Source organism: Kogia breviceps, chromosome 4 (genome assembly GCF_026419965.1).
Source record: "Kogia breviceps isolate mKogBre1 chromosome 4, mKogBre1 haplotype 1, whole genome shotgun sequence".
Lineage (NCBI taxonomy): Eukaryota > Metazoa > Chordata > Mammalia > Artiodactyla > Physeteridae > Kogia > Kogia breviceps.
In genome coordinates, this window is record NC_081313.1 from 122,578,794 (window position 1) to 122,596,525 (window position 17,732).

A 17,732-nucleotide genomic window follows, 5' to 3' on the forward strand; every position below is an offset into this window, starting at 1 on the left:
AACAAATTGTGACAGGTGATGAAAAGTGGATACTGTACAATAATGTGGAATGGAAAATATCGTGGGGCAAGTGACATGAACCACCACCAACCACACTCAAGGCCGGTCTTCATCCAAAGAAGGTGATGTTGTGTATATGGTGGGATTGGAAAGGAGTCCTCTATCAGGAGCTCCTGGAAAACCGAACGATTATTTCCAACAAGTACTGCTCCCAGTTACCAACTGAAAGCAGCACTCTACAAAAAGCATCCGGAATTAGTCAACAGAAAATGCATAATCTTCCAACAGGATAACGCAAGACCACATATTTCTTTGATGACCAGGCAGAAACTGTTACAGCTTGGCTGGGAAGTTCTGATTCATCTGCCGTAGTCACCAGATATTGCACCTTTGGATTTCCATTCATTTCGGTCTTTACGAAATTCTCTCAATGGAAAAAATTTCACCTCCTTGGAAGACTGTAAAAGGTACCTGGAACAGTTCTTTGTTCAAAAAGATAAAAAGTTTTGGGAAGATGGAATGATGAAGTTGCCTGAAAAATGGCAGAAGGTGAATACTTTGTTCAATAAAGTTCTTGGTGAAAATGAAAAATGTGTCTTTTATTTTTAACTTTAAAAACCGAAGGAACTTTTTGGCCAAATATATATATATATATATATAACATTAACCTAAGGCTAAAAAAAAAATGTTGCCTCAGGAGAGGAATAAATTTTTCTATGGCGAGAGATGGAGGGAATAAATCATTCTGAGCTGCATGATGGGTGGGGGCGAGAAGAATGAGGACATCTTAGAAAATATGGCACTTAACCTAGGCCATAAAGAATGTGTTGGCTTTTATATACATGGAGGAAGCAAAAGGCATCCTGGAGAGCGGTCACCAAAAGTAAAAACGCTGGGATGCATACAGTAGGTGCTTCATGAGAAAAAGATAGATAGATACAAGTAAGTGAATAAATGATGTTCCAAGGATAGCACAGAGTCCAGTGCTTCTTCAGTAAAGGGAAGATGGGAGGGAATGGTGAGACAAAACCAGAGGTATAGATTGGGACCACATTATGATGAGCCTTGAACACCAGTCCAAGGATTTTTGCATTTATTTCAATAGGGAGTCAGTGAGGATCCTGGAGCATACTAATGACAAGATCAGAACCATGTTTTGCAAAGATCAGTCTGGTAATAATGAGGGATGAACCTATACTTCCCTTTACAGAAGCAGCCCTCCGTCTGTCTCAGTCTACGGATGTTGGGGGGCCTGGTGCCGCTACTCTCTCATTCTACTCCAGGGATGCGCAGATGATTCGACTTGACCAATGGGAACATTTCATCCCAGTGGCTGGTTCAGGGAGAGGTGTCTGATTCAAGCTAGGTCAATGAGATTGTCTCCTAGGACTTAGAAGTGTTGGGAAAGACATGTTTGTTTTCTCCCCACTGGTACTGCTAACGTAGTGTTATGTAAGGCTGAAGGTTATGGTGATCAAGAAAGCCTGCTTGAGAATGAGGCTAACAGGGAAGAAAAAGAGACAATAGACAAAGGAAGCAAGTGACTATTGGCTTCATTTGAGTTCCTGGATAGAGCTGCCCTGAAAGTAATGCACCCCTGAATTTCTATCCCATTGGAAGTGATCCAATCATATTCCATTTGAATTGGTTTTCTTTTTGTAATGAAATGATTCCGGACTTCATACAGTCAGGCACTATGTGAATTCCTTAACAGTCATCCGTTCACTTAAGAAATATATTTAAGTGCCTACTCTGTGCCAGGCACTATTCTAGGCATTGGAAATAGTGTGAAAAAACAGACAAATATTCCTGGCGTCAAGGAACTTACATTCTAGAGTGGACAAGCAGGGTAGATCAAATGAGATTAGAACAATAATGGGGGAGGGGCACCCTGGAGGGCTTAATAGGCCATTCTGAGGATTTAACTTTTGTTCTGAGGACAGGAAGGCATTAGAGAGTTTTGAGCAGAGGAGGGGTATGCACTCGTGCAGATTTCAAAGGATCACTCTGGCTGCCACACTGTGTATGAAAAAGGGCACGAGTGAACGCGCAAGGCCAGTTAGGAGACCATGGACATCAGGAAAGAGAGGATGGTGGCTTGGTCCATGGTGACAGCCATGAAGGTGGTGAGACATGGTCAGAATCTGAATCTAGTCTGAACGTGAAGGCCAACAGGTGTTGCTGATGAATCGGACATGGGTCCCGTCAGGGAAAGAAAAGTGTTGGGGAGACTCCAACATTTTCCCTCAAGCACCTCAAAGGATAGAGTTGTTAGTAACAGATGTGGGGAAGCCCCAGAGAGGAACCAGGTGAGGGTGAAGGTCAGGCATTTGTTGTTATCTTGTTAAACTTGAGTTGCCTGTTAGATTTCTAAGTGGAGACACGGAGTAGGTGGTCAAATATTAGAGTCTTTTGGGCTTCCCTGGTGGCGCAGTGGTTGAGAGTCCGCCTGCCGATGCAGGGGACACGGGTTCGTGCCCCGGTCTGGGAAGATCCCACATGCCGCGGAGCGGCTGGGCCCGTGAGCCATGGCCGCTGAGCCTGCGCGTCCGGAGCCTGTGCTCCGCAACGGGAGGGGCCGCAAGAGTGAGAGGCCCGCGTACCACACACACACACACACACAAAAAAAATATTAGAGTCTCGACCCCAGAGAAAACATCTGGACTGGAGTGACACACCTGCACCAACCTCAGAGAAAGATCAAGGGAAAGCTGCTCTGGCTGCCTTACTTTTCCTCTATCACTGCTCCCACTTGTAACTGTAATTGCCTGGCCAGGCAGTGAGCTCAAAAATGCTTTCCTCTGGTCTCAGTGGATCTCCTATATTCTAACAGTCCTCTCCAAGAAGACTTTTTTTTTTCTTAAGTTTTTCAAGTTGAAAGTTCAGCTCTAGAGATCCAAGAACATAGGAATAACCATGTGCAAAAAAAACAAAAACAAACTCACTGGGAACAATGTTTCCTACCTGAGAAGTCTCAAGGAGACCTGGAATTCCTGGGCTGTACACAAGGAGGAACAATACAGGCACCGAGAGCAACGTCTGGGTGACAGGTGGTAGAGCGGGTGTCGATTCAGAATCGCGGTGGCTTTCATCAGCTGCTGAATACTGAAACGCTTGGGGGATTTTCTTTAGCTCAAAATAGGAACAATGAATATGGAGGGATCTTTTAAATATTAATAGAAGCAGTATTAAGGGAGAGAATTGAACCTATTGTTTCGCAAACAGCTGGATCCACTGAAGCAAACTCAGTGTGTATTTCTGAGGGTTCCTTTCAAAATATGCTTAATTATAATAAGCAAAAACGCCAGGGAGTTGCGCCACGGGGAAAAGACCGGTGGATTGGGAATCAGATCTGGTTTCCAACCTGACGCCAAATCACTGACTTCTGAATGACACATTCTAAAATGCAGGTTCTAAGATCGCTCACGGTTGCTGCGAAGTGGAAGAAAGACAATGTGCGTAGTAATGACACTTAGGAGCGTTGAGAGTCACCACTGTCGGCACTGGGCGAGGTACCTGATGGGTGCTGTTCTAAGACTGCTAAATCTGGAAGACACAGCGGGTAAGGCTGAGGACTTCGGAAGAAGAGTGCCTGGGTTCAAACTCCCACCCTGTCACTCACTGGCTGGGTGACTTGGAGCAAGTTGCTCACCCTCTCTGTACTCAGTTTCCTCATCTGCAAAATGAGGAACATAATATTAGCTTCTAACCTTATCAAGAAGGTTAGCAACAAGATTAAATGAGCTTTGGTAAACGAAACGCTAAGCACAGTGCCCGGCACATAATAAGCACTCAATAATTATCAGTACTTATTACCATCACATGTAAGTCTCATAACATGGCCAGGAGGTGTGTAGTCATTGCTACTGCTATGTTATGGCTGTCAAATTAGAGTCATGAATACCTTGTCTAAGGTCACACTGCTGGTAAGTAATGTGTCACTAGTAAGTAATAAAGAATGTGAAATTGTTCATCATTTGTATTTTAGTATGTGGCAGGGATTGAGAGACCTTTTGGTTTTCTCCCTGATGTTGAGCTCATTTCACGGCTTCTCCTGTTCTGTTCCTCAGCTGAGCCACTAGGAACTTCCATCTCCGAGCAGCTGCCTCCACCCAAACATCTGCTTTTCATTCCATGTCACATGTTCAGAGAAGCCTTTTCTGACCATCAACCTAAAACAGTCCCTACCACCCCACTCCGAGTACCAGCCTATAACGTGACCCTGTTTTATTTTCTTTGCTAAAGTTACTGATTAACTTGCTCATTTGGTTGTTGTCTATCTCTTCCCACCAGAATGTAAGCTCCCTGGGGGCAGGGACTTCAACTGGCTTCTTCACACTCAATCCACATGGCCTCAAATAGCGCTCAGCACATAGCAGATGCTCAATAAATGAAAGATGAATGACTGACGTTCTCTCCACTTATCTGAGCCTTCGGATGGCAGCCTCATTTTACTTCTATAAATCCTTCTCAGTTAGTCTTCTGTCTTAGATCCACCAGCAAATGATCAAGGAATTGGGATAAATATTCCTGCTCCCTTTACTGCACCCCATTAATACCTCTCTCACACTCATTTATAAGACTAACAGGACAGTTCGATCAGATGTGTTTTTCTCCTCTTCCTGAGGCTGGTGCTAAATTGTGAGCATTAATGAGATTCGCATCGCTCTCACTCATTCTAAGTGTCATGCCATGGCTGAACCAATATTGGGACTCATATAGTACATCGGAGTTCATTTCGTTCCTAGGCTGTTGTATTTGCAAGCACAGTCTCTGTCAAATTGGTTTTAATAACAGGGTTCCAGAGAAAATGCCAACTGAATTCACTACTAAAATAAATTGAAACTACATGAGCAGGCTGGAGGGGAAGAGGTATCCAAGAAACTTTATCTTTTCAAACTCTGGGGCCAATCATAAACTGACAATCAGTAAAACACACACCACCTCTCCTTGGGAAATAATTTCTCTTGGCCGGCACCCCCAGACCACGACTTGACTTTGTAAATCTAAATTACCCTCTCCAGTAACCAAGCAAAGAGGACCTTGTTGCCCAGAGATTTTCTTTTTCCTTCTTTCCAATAACTCCCCACGGTCCATAAAAATAATATAAGTATAAATAATGGCATAATAATATAGCAACTCTATACTATCTGCTGTTGCAACATCTGGGATACAGTGGTGCCAATTAATTACACCACCTATCTGCACTCTGATGGTGGAGATGACACAAAACATCTGTAAATCACTTCATTATAAACTGTGATAAGTGCTCTGGCTGAGGCCAAGGGACCTACTTTAGATAAAGCAGATAAGATCTAAGCTGAGATTGAAAGGGTAAGAAGATCAGCTATGTGAAGTGTGTGTGCGTGTGTGGGTGTACACGTGGGCATGCATATGTCCATCAACATCCACGTCCCCGTCCTGTGGATGAGGAGAGCAGGGCTCTGGGAGGTTACATTTCCTGCCCAAGGTTACTCAGTCATTACAAGGCAGGGTTTGGAAACCCATGTAACCCATTCTAAGGCTAGGCAGTGACGATCCAAAGATGAATGAAGTGGTCAGTGACTGGTCTTGTCCAAAACAGGGTTCACCTCAGACTCCCCAAGTTAGCCAGCAAGTGTCTAAGCCAGAAGCCCTAATGAGTTCCACTGTTGTTGAATGCCCCTTTGTCCCAGGTGTGTGCAAGCTCTAAAAGTGCAAAGGTGGATCACATCATTCTACCCACCAGAGCTCAGGGCCTCGTGGAGGACACAGAGGGCCAACAGGCAGTTACAACCCAGTTGGGCAAAAGCTGTAGGAGAGAGAAGTGCAGGAGGCCGTGGGACCAGAGGTGGGGAATCTTATCCCTGAGCAGCGGTCAGGGAGCCTTCCTGGATGCAATGTCCCTGTTTTCTTTCCTTCAACAAATAATTAGAGAGCCCCTAGTAAGTGCCAGATGCTACTCTAGGTGCTGAGGATCCAGGGATGAACAGTAAACCCTGGTCCTCATGGACCTGACATCCAAAGGGGAGGGGAGACAATAAACAAATAAATACCAAGGAAATAAATCATTTACGTAATCTGATAGGTGGTGTTAGGTGTTTTGAAGAACACAAAGCAGATTGAAGTGAAGGACAGTGGCCGGCAGAGAAGCTACGCTAGAGTGGGTGGGCAGCAAAAGTGCTGGAAAAGAGCCCCAAGTATCCAGAGCCAGCCATGCGAACATCTGGTGGAAGAGGGTTCTAGACAGAGGTGGTGCAAAGGCCTAAGGCAGTGACAAGCATGGCCTCGTCAGGAAACTGCAGGAAGGCCGCTGTGACTGGAGTAATCAAAGGCAGAGTGGACAGACCAGAGATGAGGTGGGAGATACAGCAGGGCTGGTTCCCGAGGTCCTGGTATAGGTGTGGGATTTGATTCCCAGGGAAATGGGAAGTCACTGAAAGACTTTAAGAAACATACTGATATGCTCTGATTTACATATCCAAAAGGTAACTTTGATCAAATGGAGTTTTGAGCATATGGACTGTCAGCATATTTTTCTAATAAACTTTTTATTTTGGAATAATTTTAGATTCGTGGAAGAGCTACAGAAATAGCACAGAGATTTCCTATACCCTTCACCCGGTTTCTCCTACCGCTAACGTCTTACATAACCATGGTGTAGTCAGCACAACGAAGACACTAACAATGAGAGATTACCATTAACTAAACTACAAACTTCATCTGGATTTCACCAGTCTTTCCACTAATGTCCTTTTTCTCTTCCAGGATCCAACTGAGGATAGCACAATGCCTTTAGGCCTACCTTCTTTTAAGTAGTCTTTCTGTCTTTGAGGAAATAGCCAGGTCAGCTAGAATCCCCTTGTCTGGATTGTAACTGAAAGTCTTGACAGATAGTAGGGGGGAGGTGGGCTCAGGCAGGCTACTTCTGGAGGCTACTTCAGGCTTCTAGGCAAGAAATGCAGGAGCCTCCCCGAAAGAGGCGGGCGTGGAGTCAGTTAAATCAATATGGTCACATCTCTTGCTATCACCTCACAGAATAGAGGTAATTTTAACACACCCAAATTAGGAAGAACATAGTCTCAGAATAGACAGTCTTTTAAATTTAGCTTTATGAGAAACTTAATACACTGCCCTAAAGTTTTGCATGTTTGTCTGAGAAGAGTGCAACTTTATATGGACTTATTCTGGTCCAGCCCACAGAGTCTCATCTGGAGACAACCGCTCCTCAAAAAATTGTGGATGTACAGAATTACAGTCACTTAATCAACAAACATTTATGGTGCACCTTCTATGTTTCAGGCGCTACACTGCTCTCTCAAGATGCATGTGTTCTCCTCCTAGCAGAGTCCACAGCCTTTGTGGGCATCAGAAAAGCTCTGGCTTTAGAAGCACGCCATGGACCAAAGAAAATGAAATAACTTATTGCAGAATGACATGTTCTGAGGTTTCTTACTAACCTGATAGAGCAAATGATTACAGGCCACTTAACATTGACAGATTGGCTGTAAACTGAGCATAGCAATGGGAGTGCCCCTGCAGGAGATTATATCTGGGACGGGACAGGTAGCCACTCCTCTCCTTCGGAAAAAGGCCTTCTGTGGGAGGTGGAGCCTCCAGCACAACTTAAAGAGGGAACCAAGCTGGGGGCAACTTCAGTTGTGTCTACACCTAAACATGCAGCTGTCTTTATAACCTGTCTCTAGTGCAGGATCTCTTCCCTACTTTTTCCTGATCATTTCAGTTGGTCTAAATGGGCAGTCAAAGTTGGTCTCTAAATGGGTTAGAGAATCCCTTGGTAGGAGATATTAGACCAGAAGATAAAAATCTTAATCCTAGTTAAGAAGATTAATAAATAATAATAAATATTATTGAGCTCCTACAATAAGCACAGCAGATAAAGATGAACAGCTCCTCAGCTGCATCCTCCCCAGCAACAGAGGTGAAGGGTGAAGAGCAGAGAGCAAGGACAACCAAGTGATGCTGGGGTCCCGGGAATACAGTCATGCTCTCGGGCATTTGTGAGAGATTGCTCGGGGCAAAATCAGGCCCCTGACCTACAATTGCATTTTGCTTCCTTGTCCTAATGCTATTGTCTGAGAAGCAGTGGTTACTTTTAAATAGCGGGTTGGAGACTTCTTGCATCAGGATCACCAGAGGTGCTTGGAAAAATGAAAATTCTAGGGCCCTCTCTCAGGCCTCCTGAATCAAAATTTCCAGCATCTGGATTTTAGATAAGCTCCCTAAGTGATCCTGACCCATCTGAAACCTTAAGAACTGCTGTCCTTAAGGTCACCCTACCTATCCATAGATGGCTGTAATGACAGAAGTGTGGGGAAGGTGCAAATGACGGGGAGGAGGTCTTGTAGGAGGTGACAGACGGAGACAGGTGCAGGGGGCCATTCGCACCACCATTCCTGCGCTCTCTTTACAGGGAGAGAATGGTCAGGTTTTGGTTATCTTAAACTGTCTGTGGATGTTCTGTAAACCCCTCTAGTTATTGTTACTGCTTGACTTGACCTTTCCGAGGTTACTGTCCACCTTGATTCTCTAGGGCAGGGGTCCCCAACATCCAGGCCATGGACAAATACTGGTCCACGGCCTGTTAGGAACCGAGCCGCACAGCAGGAGGTGAGAGGCAGGGGGGCAGGAGAGTGAGCGAAGCTTCCTCTCAAGGCTCTTCGGTGTTTCACAAGGAAGTTTCCAGAACAAAACCTAAGCTGTTGAGTCCTGCTGGTTAAGAAGATAGGCTCTAGACTCTAGACCCTAGAGGGCTATGTGTCCTTGGACATCTTGTGCCTCAGTTTCCTCATCTGTACAGAGGGTTTACCACCAGGACCCTCCTCCTTGGGATGATGTAAGTAGCAAATGAGATAATCCGTTCAAAGCTCTCAGCATGTGCCTGGAACAAAGATCATACATGATACGTGTTAGCTCAAATATACACCCTGTCGGAAATACCGGGCCCCCAGGGGCACACCCAGCTGACAAGTCACCGTGGAGGGGTGAATGATGGGTGTGGAGAAAGACGAGCTTACTCATGGGAACTCAAAGAGCTGGGTGGGAGGGAGGCGGGGGGCGGAGGAAGAGGCGGGATGCTGCCCAGACGCCTGCTTGCACTGGGGCGGAAATCACGTGTGACGGGAAAGGAAAAGAAATGAAGGGAAGTGACAAACTCTCTGTGCGTGTGTTTGTCATCCTGGATGAGCAATAGACATGATAAGAACCCTCAAGACCAGGCTGCATCATCAGATGAAGAATAAAAAAGCTTATTATTAGGGGAAATTGATGCTCTGCGAAGCAAGAGCTTTGAGAACAAAGAGAATCTGACTGACATTTTGTGAGGCTGGGGAAGCATGTTTCATTCATGACTGGTTACAGGCCTTGGGGCTGAACCCTGGGGGTGGGAGGGGGCGCTGTCTATAAAAAAAACCCTTGAAGGGAGGTGTTGGGACAGGGAGGATTTCTTGTCAGGAAAATACACACAATCTTTATTTTGAAGGGCTTTATTTGAACTGCCTAGAAAATACTTCAGAGGCAAATCTGTACAACCTCATCAATAAACTCAACCTTACACTTTTCAAAGGAGGCAGTTCAGGGGGTGGAGGAGGGCATGGATGTAGCTTTCAGGCTGGGATTCAAACATGGTTCAAATTAAGTTGACTGGCTGTGTGACCTTGGGGAAATCGCTTAAGCTCTCTGAGCCTCCACTTCCTCATCTGTAAAATGGGGTCATGGTTGTCACTAATCTTACAGAATTGTTGTGAGAAATAATAAGGCAGGGTGGTGAAGGGCAAGCCCTGAGAGAAAGGGCACTGTCCACATTGATGTCACTGTTGTTACTATCCATAAGAGGTTTGGGGAGCAACAATGGAAACCAACATAAAATCAAGATGTTCCCTGGTTTAGAATCATAGCAGCATTCAGGAAACTCACAAAACACCTGTTTCAAACCTAACAACAATGGGAGTCATTTCCAGATTTATTTTGTCAGTTCCCTGTTCTTCTTAAAAGGCTCCTATTTCCAGGGCCAGAAGTCTTCAGAGCCCACATCTCCTTCAAGTTACAGAACAGAATTATTGTGTCAAGACAGGCGAATTCTCCACAGAAGATGCCTGCTGCCGCACCCACGCACCCACCACCAGCGACCAATTTCCAAGTCTCCTTTCTTTCCCAGAGTTGATCCCCAAGGCACAAAGAGCTCAGAAAGGAAAGCAATTCTTATTGTTCTTCCTCAGCTTTTCCTGTTTTCTCAACCCATGAATTTGTGTTTCCATGTTCCAGTCTCCCCAGAGCTGTGGATTACTTTAAGGACATTTCAGAAAGAGAAGCAGCCTAAGAATGAATGTGTGCAGAATACAGACAAGAACCGTGATCCAAAAAAAGGAAACACACCCTCTCACTCACTCACTCACTCACTAAATCGTTCCATAAACTCTGATGGAACGAATCGCCACTGAGTGGCAGGCCCTGTGCCAGGGGCTGGACAATGAAGAGAAGAGAACTTGGTCCGTGATCTAGAAGTGCACAGTCTAGAAGGGAGACAGGGATACGTGACCACGGCAGGGGAGAGAGGAGGGGCAGCTGTCGCATCCTCAGCATCGCCCCAGTGATTGATACCTCCTGATGAGATTATTGGATTCGTGTCCCACAGACCAGTCTCAGGAGTAGGTAGTGAACACCCAGGGGTATCCCCAAACACCTCCCCATCCCTCACCTGTCTCCACGCCTGAGTTCCCTCATGAGTCTTCATTTTGGAATAAGGCACCATCCCGTTGGTCGAATGCCAGTAGCCCTAGGAGCTAGGGCTAGTCATCATCAGCCAAACCAAAACCACTTTCCTTAATTCCCTTAAACAGAACTTTACAGTTTACAAAACATTTTGCATTTATTATCTGGTGGTAGGGCAGGCAGTTTTGTCCCCACTGTACAGAGGAGGAAGTTAAATAATTAGCCTATGATCTCAAAGCTCAAAGGTAACAAATCTGGGGTCTGAACCAGGTCTTCTGCCTCCAAGTCTAGGGAGCCAGCCAGGATCATCAATATTTCCTACTACCTAAGGCCTAAGTTACTCTTTCCTCTCAAAAGTAGATATTTTGTGGTTGTGAAGGAGAAAACTGACTTAGTATAGACTTAATAATACCCTACTCTGGGGCTTCCCTGGTGGCGCAGTGGTTGAGAGTCCGCCTGCCGATGCAGGGGACACGGGTTCGTGCCCCGGTCTGGGAAGATCCCACATGCCGCGGAGCGGCTGGGCCCAAGAGCCATGGCCGCTGAGTCTGCGCGTCCGGAGCCTGTGCTCCGCAACGGGAGAGGCTACAACAGTGAGAGGCCCACGTACCGCAATAAAAATAAAAATAAAAAAATAATACCCTACTCTGCATTCTCCAAAGAGTTCCATGGAAAGAGGGGCTAAGAATTCTCATGTCCTTCAATACTCAAGCAGACCTTGCCCGGGGCCATGGGCACAGGGCAAGGTCAGGTGGCAGGAAACAGCTAGGAATAATGACCAGTTCCTGGATGGTTACACTGTGCCCAGCATTCTGCAGCAGACTTCAGCTACATCACCCGAATGTCCCTACTCCTCCCCTGTTCCCACCTGTGTCACTTCCACACCCATTATTTAGGGATTTCCCCGCACACAGGAGAACCTTCCGAACAAGTCCCCTTGTGTTCTTCATTAATAACTACTACCCACTCACAAGTCCCCGTGGGAATTACTTTGTCATCTCCATGGATGCTGTGGCCTCCATGAAAACACTGCTTTCCTGCCCAGGATGCTGACTGTTGGGACCTCAAAACTTTGAGAGGAAAATAGACCCAGGTTCCCTCGTGTTTTCACTGCACCCTTGGCGCCATGTGTAAGCCCTTTCCCCAACTCTGCATTTTGTCACCTTGGCCTCTGAGCCACTGAGTGTCCCACACCACCTGGGAGAACAGATCCTTCAGCTTATGGCTCTAATCCCTGCCTTACGGGGGCTGAGCCACAGTTCCTCGGGTCAGGAAGGGTCACACTCCCCACAGGCGATCCTCTGTCCCTGTGTCCCCATTTCTTTCCCCTTCTCTTTCAATCCAAAACCATATAAACAAATTGGAGAAAACGGAGAATCTAGCCTCACAAACCAACTGAACATTGCTGGATAATTCTGTAAACGTGACAGCTCAGGGGGGCATGCAGCTGTTGGTCCCAATCCTAAACTCTTAAATATTGCCCCGGGAGTAACAATAGCTGTCATTTATTGGGTCCTCACATACTTATCTAAATAACCCTCACAAAGACTCTTTGGAACAAGTACTACTATTGCCCTCAATTTAGATAAGAAAATGGAAGTTTAGAAAGCCATCTGTTAAGGTCACCCTCTCCAAGTCAGAAAGTAAAGAGATGGGCCCCATCCATCTGACCCCAGAACCTAAACTCAACGTGACACTGAGTTCCCCACCTTGGCTGTGCTTGAAAGGCTCAGGTAGAATTTCTTATGACTCAATTGCTTCTAGAAACAATGACAAAGGAGAGTTTAAGTATTGGGTTGGTGGATGCGGGAGAAGCTGTTAATTTTAGATCTGTAATTCAGGCTGCTCATGAAGTGACAGAGGTGTCACCATGCCCCTTATCTTTGCCAACCCCCTTCTAAAATAAAAGAGTCAGGGCCCATGATTTCCTCAGTGGGAAGATCCATCTTTATGTACTTAAAAACCCTAGGGATGATGGGTTTTGTTTTTTGTGTTTTTTTTAACAAGTTACTAAAAGAAATTCTGGCCTGTGGAACTCCCCTGTCATTTTCCAGAATTTCCCTAAAACGTGCCCTTAACACCTGGTAGAGAGTCTTGTGCAATAAGAGAATGTTCCAGAAATGTGTTTTTTAATCCAGACACGTCCCAAGGGGTCAAGGCTGATAAAACTGTATTGACGCCTGGTCAGTCCACGCCCCTCCTTCTTGTGTCTGTGTCACACAGATGTCCTCAGCAGCAAAGGTAGATTCCAACCCCCTAGAAAACTAACTTTTTTCTCCTCACTGCTTATATTAGTTAAACTTAAATTCAAAATTAAGCAATTATTTGCCATAGCCAAAATAAAGACCCCATAATTAGAATAATAGCCAAGTGGTGGCAACTACTTTATGACCCCTACCCCCAAATACAAAAGGTGATGGTAGGGCTTCCCTGGTGGCTCAGTGGTTGAAAATCCACCTGCCGATGCAGGGGACACGGGTTCGTGCCCCGGTCCGGGAAGATCCCACGTGCCGCGGAGCGGCTGGGCCCGTGAGCCATGGCCACTGAGCCTGCGCGTCCGGAGCCTGTGCTCCGCAACGGGAGAGGCCACAACAGTGAGAGGCCCGCGTACCACAAAAAAAAAAAAAAAAAAAAAAAAAAAAAAAAGGTGATGGTAGCTCACATCCATCTGGTATTGACAGGCTGCCCTGTTGTCAAAGTGTGACCTGGGACCACCACACCAGCACTGTCTGGGCACTGGTTAGAAATGCAAATTCTCAGCCTCCCCCAAGACTTCAAGAATCAGAACCCCTGGAGATGGAGTCTAGCGGTCTGTTTTAACAAGATGTCTGGGTGATTCTGACTCTCTAAGGTTTGGGAGCCCTGACTTACTTCACTGAGTCTTTACAATGACTGTGGAAGATGTAGGAAGTATTGGGCATCACTGTTCCCATTTCACAGAGAAGAGACCTAAGTCTGAAATTACTGAGGGATTTCCCTGGTGGTGCAGTGGATAAGACTCTACACTCCCAATGCAGGGGGTCCGGGTTCGATCCCTGGTCAGGGAACTAGATCCCACCTGCACGTCGCAACTCAGAGTTCACACGCCACAACTAAGGAGCCTGCCTGCTGCGACTAAGACCCAGCGCAACCAAATTAATGAATTAATTAAAACAACAAAAAACAAATACACATTACTTTAAAATAAATTTTAAAATAAAATAAAAATATTGAGTCACCTGTCCAAAGCAAGTAGTAACACCAGGATTGGAATACAAGGCATTCTGCTCCCAAAGTTCCCACTTCTCTGAACGTGTGTTTCCTTACTGGTAAAAAGTAAGCAGGACAGAGTGTCCGGGAGACAAATGGCTATTCCTATGAACACCAATTAAAAGTAACTTTAGTCCAGGGTCGGGAGAGAAATTGACATCTATTGAACATCAGGTATGTGCCAGTCACTGTACACAAACATCTCATCCCATTTAATTGTCACAGAAACCCAGGCTACCTGGGCACTCTGAAATCAGATCAGGTAGGGTAAACAACTTTCCCAGGCTCTCACAGCTAAGTAAGTTGCAGAGGAGAATCTGAATCCTGTTTAGTCTGCCTCTAAAATCCTTACAGCCTCCCTGGGGCACACTTCCATATTCAGCATATGCATGTGTCCTCATGGCAAAAAGACAAGGAAGCCATGGATGAATACATAGGCAGCAGCAAATGAGATCACCCTGCTCCAGGGGTGAAAAACCACCTTGACAGCAATTGTGGGGCTTTCACAGCGTCACCAGTCAACCCAGTCTGTTCCTCCCTCCCCTCCCTTCTCTCTCTCTCAAAAACCACCGACTTTTCCCTTTCACCTTGTGAGACAGGGAAGTCAAGTTATTACCAGATTAAACATGTTTATTCGCTTCCTATTAATTGAGAATTCATCTACCTTTCTGGGGAAGCATGGCCTTTTGTGGGTAATGGTGCCAGAAATGGCATGAATTGCCAGTTGAAATCCTAGCAATATTCAGTAAGGATTATAATGTTATGGATGCCTTTAACCAGCTCCCCACTCAGAATACATACACACCCTCGAAACTGGTTTGAAATTTACCAACAACCTTCCAAGTTGATGGGTTAATTAACTTGCAGGCAATGTATGACATGTCATAAAACATCTAAAGTCAAGCAGCACAGAAGGTATAAAACTTTCTCACCCATCATTTTGCAGAGTATTTTTTTTTTTAAAAAAACACTTGTTTCCTTTCACTTAATAAAAACAAAAACAAAAACAAAAAACCCCAGTATTTCCCACCCCACACCCCTTGGTTCATAGAATCAAGGGAACACAAAATGAAAACTCTGGGTGAAAATATTTGTTGACTTAAATATATAAGACAGCCCCCAAATCTCCCTAGCTTAAAATCACTCACTGTCTTTCACGTTCTTTTAGGATGGAGCCCAGGCTGCCCATGCTCATCCCAAAGCCTGACATCTCCTGCCACAAACTCAGTACTCAGGCTCCACAGAGTATGGGCTGTTCCCAGAAGGTCCCAGGTCCTCTCCTGCCTTCATGCCTTTACACCTGTGGATCTCTCAACAGCCCCTTCCATTTCTTTCCCAGGCTAACTCCTCCTGCCCACGTCTCCAAACTCAACCCAGGTGCTACCTCTTCAGGCAAATCTTCCTTAACTTCCACTGGAGTCTCCCGAGGCCTCAGGTGCTGACCCTCACCACACTACGTTTCACACGATTTTACATCAGTCTATTTTTTTGGTGCCACCTCCAAAGCTGGGAACTCCATGCAAATCTCCCACTGCTATCAAGACCCAACAAAGGGCCAGATACATAGTAAGCACTCAGAACATCTTTGTTGAATGAAAGATGATCACTTAGCTATTCATTTTCCCACAAACTCTGGGCACATCATGGAAATTGAGAGAGATGATCATTCCCTTCCTTAAAAGGCTGCATCCACCCCCAAGGACCCATACGGTACAACATAGCCAGAAGTATCTCAAGGCTGCAGAAACCCTAGTCCAAAGCAGTATCCAGATGAGCTCATGATCTAGATGAGCCCAGGGATATCCACCAAACTCAAGATACTTGCGATCAGTAACAAAAGCAAAGCTAGGCCAAAATCCTGAAAATGGCTCCAGTCTGAAATGGTCTGGAAACTCACTTTGGTTCAGACCTTTCTAGAGTAAGGCCAGTGTAAGTATGTTTGTGTGTTTGTATTCATCATAAAAGCAGTAGATAGAAAAGAAAGGTCCACCACTCTAAAGCCCAGCTGTCAGGAAGGGGACGGATACGTGCAGCTGTGAGCTCGAGAGCTACCTGGAGTCCAAGAGCAGGCCTAGGTCCCAGCACCCTGCGTGCACCAAGCCTCTATGCTGGACCATGGGAACCCCAAAGCCTCGGATCCTACCTTGGCCTGTGCGGCAACTGGGCCTGGGGTAGCTGTAGGGCGTGGCCTGCCTGGACCAGAGCCACACGTGCCTCTGCATCACTTTGAAGAATGGTTTGCGGCAGGATGCCCAGCAGGAGGACTTCCGCATCTTCCAGCCTGGGCCAAGGCTAGAGGTCCTAAAGCACTGGGAAGGATAAGCCCAACGTGCTGACCCAGAAGAGGAATTTCCAGTCCACCCTAAACCAGAAGGAAGTATTTTATTGCATTTGGCCTAGGACAGAGCAAGGACCCCCAGGATGTGCACTAGAGCTACGAGTTTGTGACCTCAGGAGTAGGGGACTTGCCTGTGCCGGATAGCTCTCCAGACACCAGTGGCAGATGTGGTATGTCTGAGACCCAGGAGGAGTTCCTGAGTGACATGGACTTGGCCCCATTACCAGATGGGGGCCCTCGAGCCTGGTGCGGACCCTGAGCACCCTCCTCAGCGTTTGCTGAGCCCCACCTTAAACACCTCTGTTTCCTGCCCTAACTCGGACCCCTGCTCCCACTCCCCAAAACCCACTGAGGCAGCTCGCCTGAGGAAGATGAGTACCAGCTGTGGCATGGGAGGGGCTGGAGCTGGGGTGATGGCCCCTTACGCTCTCTCATCCCTCTCTCTTAATATTGCTGCTATCACTGCTCAAAGTGGAAGTTCAAGGGGACCACCTCCTACCTGGGTACCAAGTCTTCCAGCAGACTGTCTTCTGCCCCAGGGACCTGTGGCTGGTGGGGTCAGATGCAGGGGACAGGATACTGCTTGGGCAGCCAATAAGACTGTCAGACCCCAGGGTATGACAGGCTACACAAGGCTGTGCTGAGCTGCCTTGCAGGGGGGTGGGGGGAGGAAGTGGGGAGCTCTGCAGAGAGCTTGGCAGCAGCTATGGGCCCAGAGGCTGGGGCACTGCCACTGGTACTGGGCCATGGGCTAGACCGCATTCCTGATGGTGGGCACCAGCACGATGGTGAGGTCCCCAAGGGCAAGAAAGGAGGCATGTTCCACCTGGAACCTTTTGTGGCAAACCTGATCATCTTCAGGGAAGGAAGCAGACACCATTTATACCCTGTAATTCTCCTGCTGGGGAGTCATGGTCCCAGGACCAGCTGTCTATCAAGAGGGTCCTGGTGGTCAAGGTTGTTCCCATGTGCCTCAGCACCCTGCCAGATATGGCCCATTTAGAGGGTACCTCCTCACTGGGGCATACCTTGGACCTGTACATTTCCAACAGTCACTTACTCTCCCTCACCTTGAACCAGTACAAGGCTTATCTCCAAGACCTTGTCAAGGACATGGATTTCTAGGTCACTGGGAAGGCCTGAACCTTTGCTCATCATGGGTATAGGCCTCTCAGCCCTCACCTCGACCAAGAAATGGGTTTTTGAGACAGGCCCCAAACCCCTCAAACAAAAAGCAATGCATAGAGAGTGGAAATTGGCCCATAATATGATTCTCCAGAGACAGCCATTACTAAGAGTGTTTTAGAGGGTGACATGCTGTGAGCCCGCAAGACAAAATCCAGTTTAAAATATTTTTAAAAATATTTCTATTAGTTGCCACAAAATAAAAATCAAAAGGTTCATGTAACTGAGATATTTTTGTGGAGCTCCGAAG

General features: G+C 46.5%; 1 pseudogene; it reads left to right on the forward strand.

Annotated features, from left to right (window-relative positions):
• Positions 1 to 16,074: 16,074 nt before the first annotated feature.
• On the forward strand, positions 16,075 to 17,603 carry LOC131756060 (interferon regulatory factor 3-like; annotated as a pseudogene).
• The last annotated feature ends 129 nt before the right edge of the window (positions 17,604 to 17,732 follow it).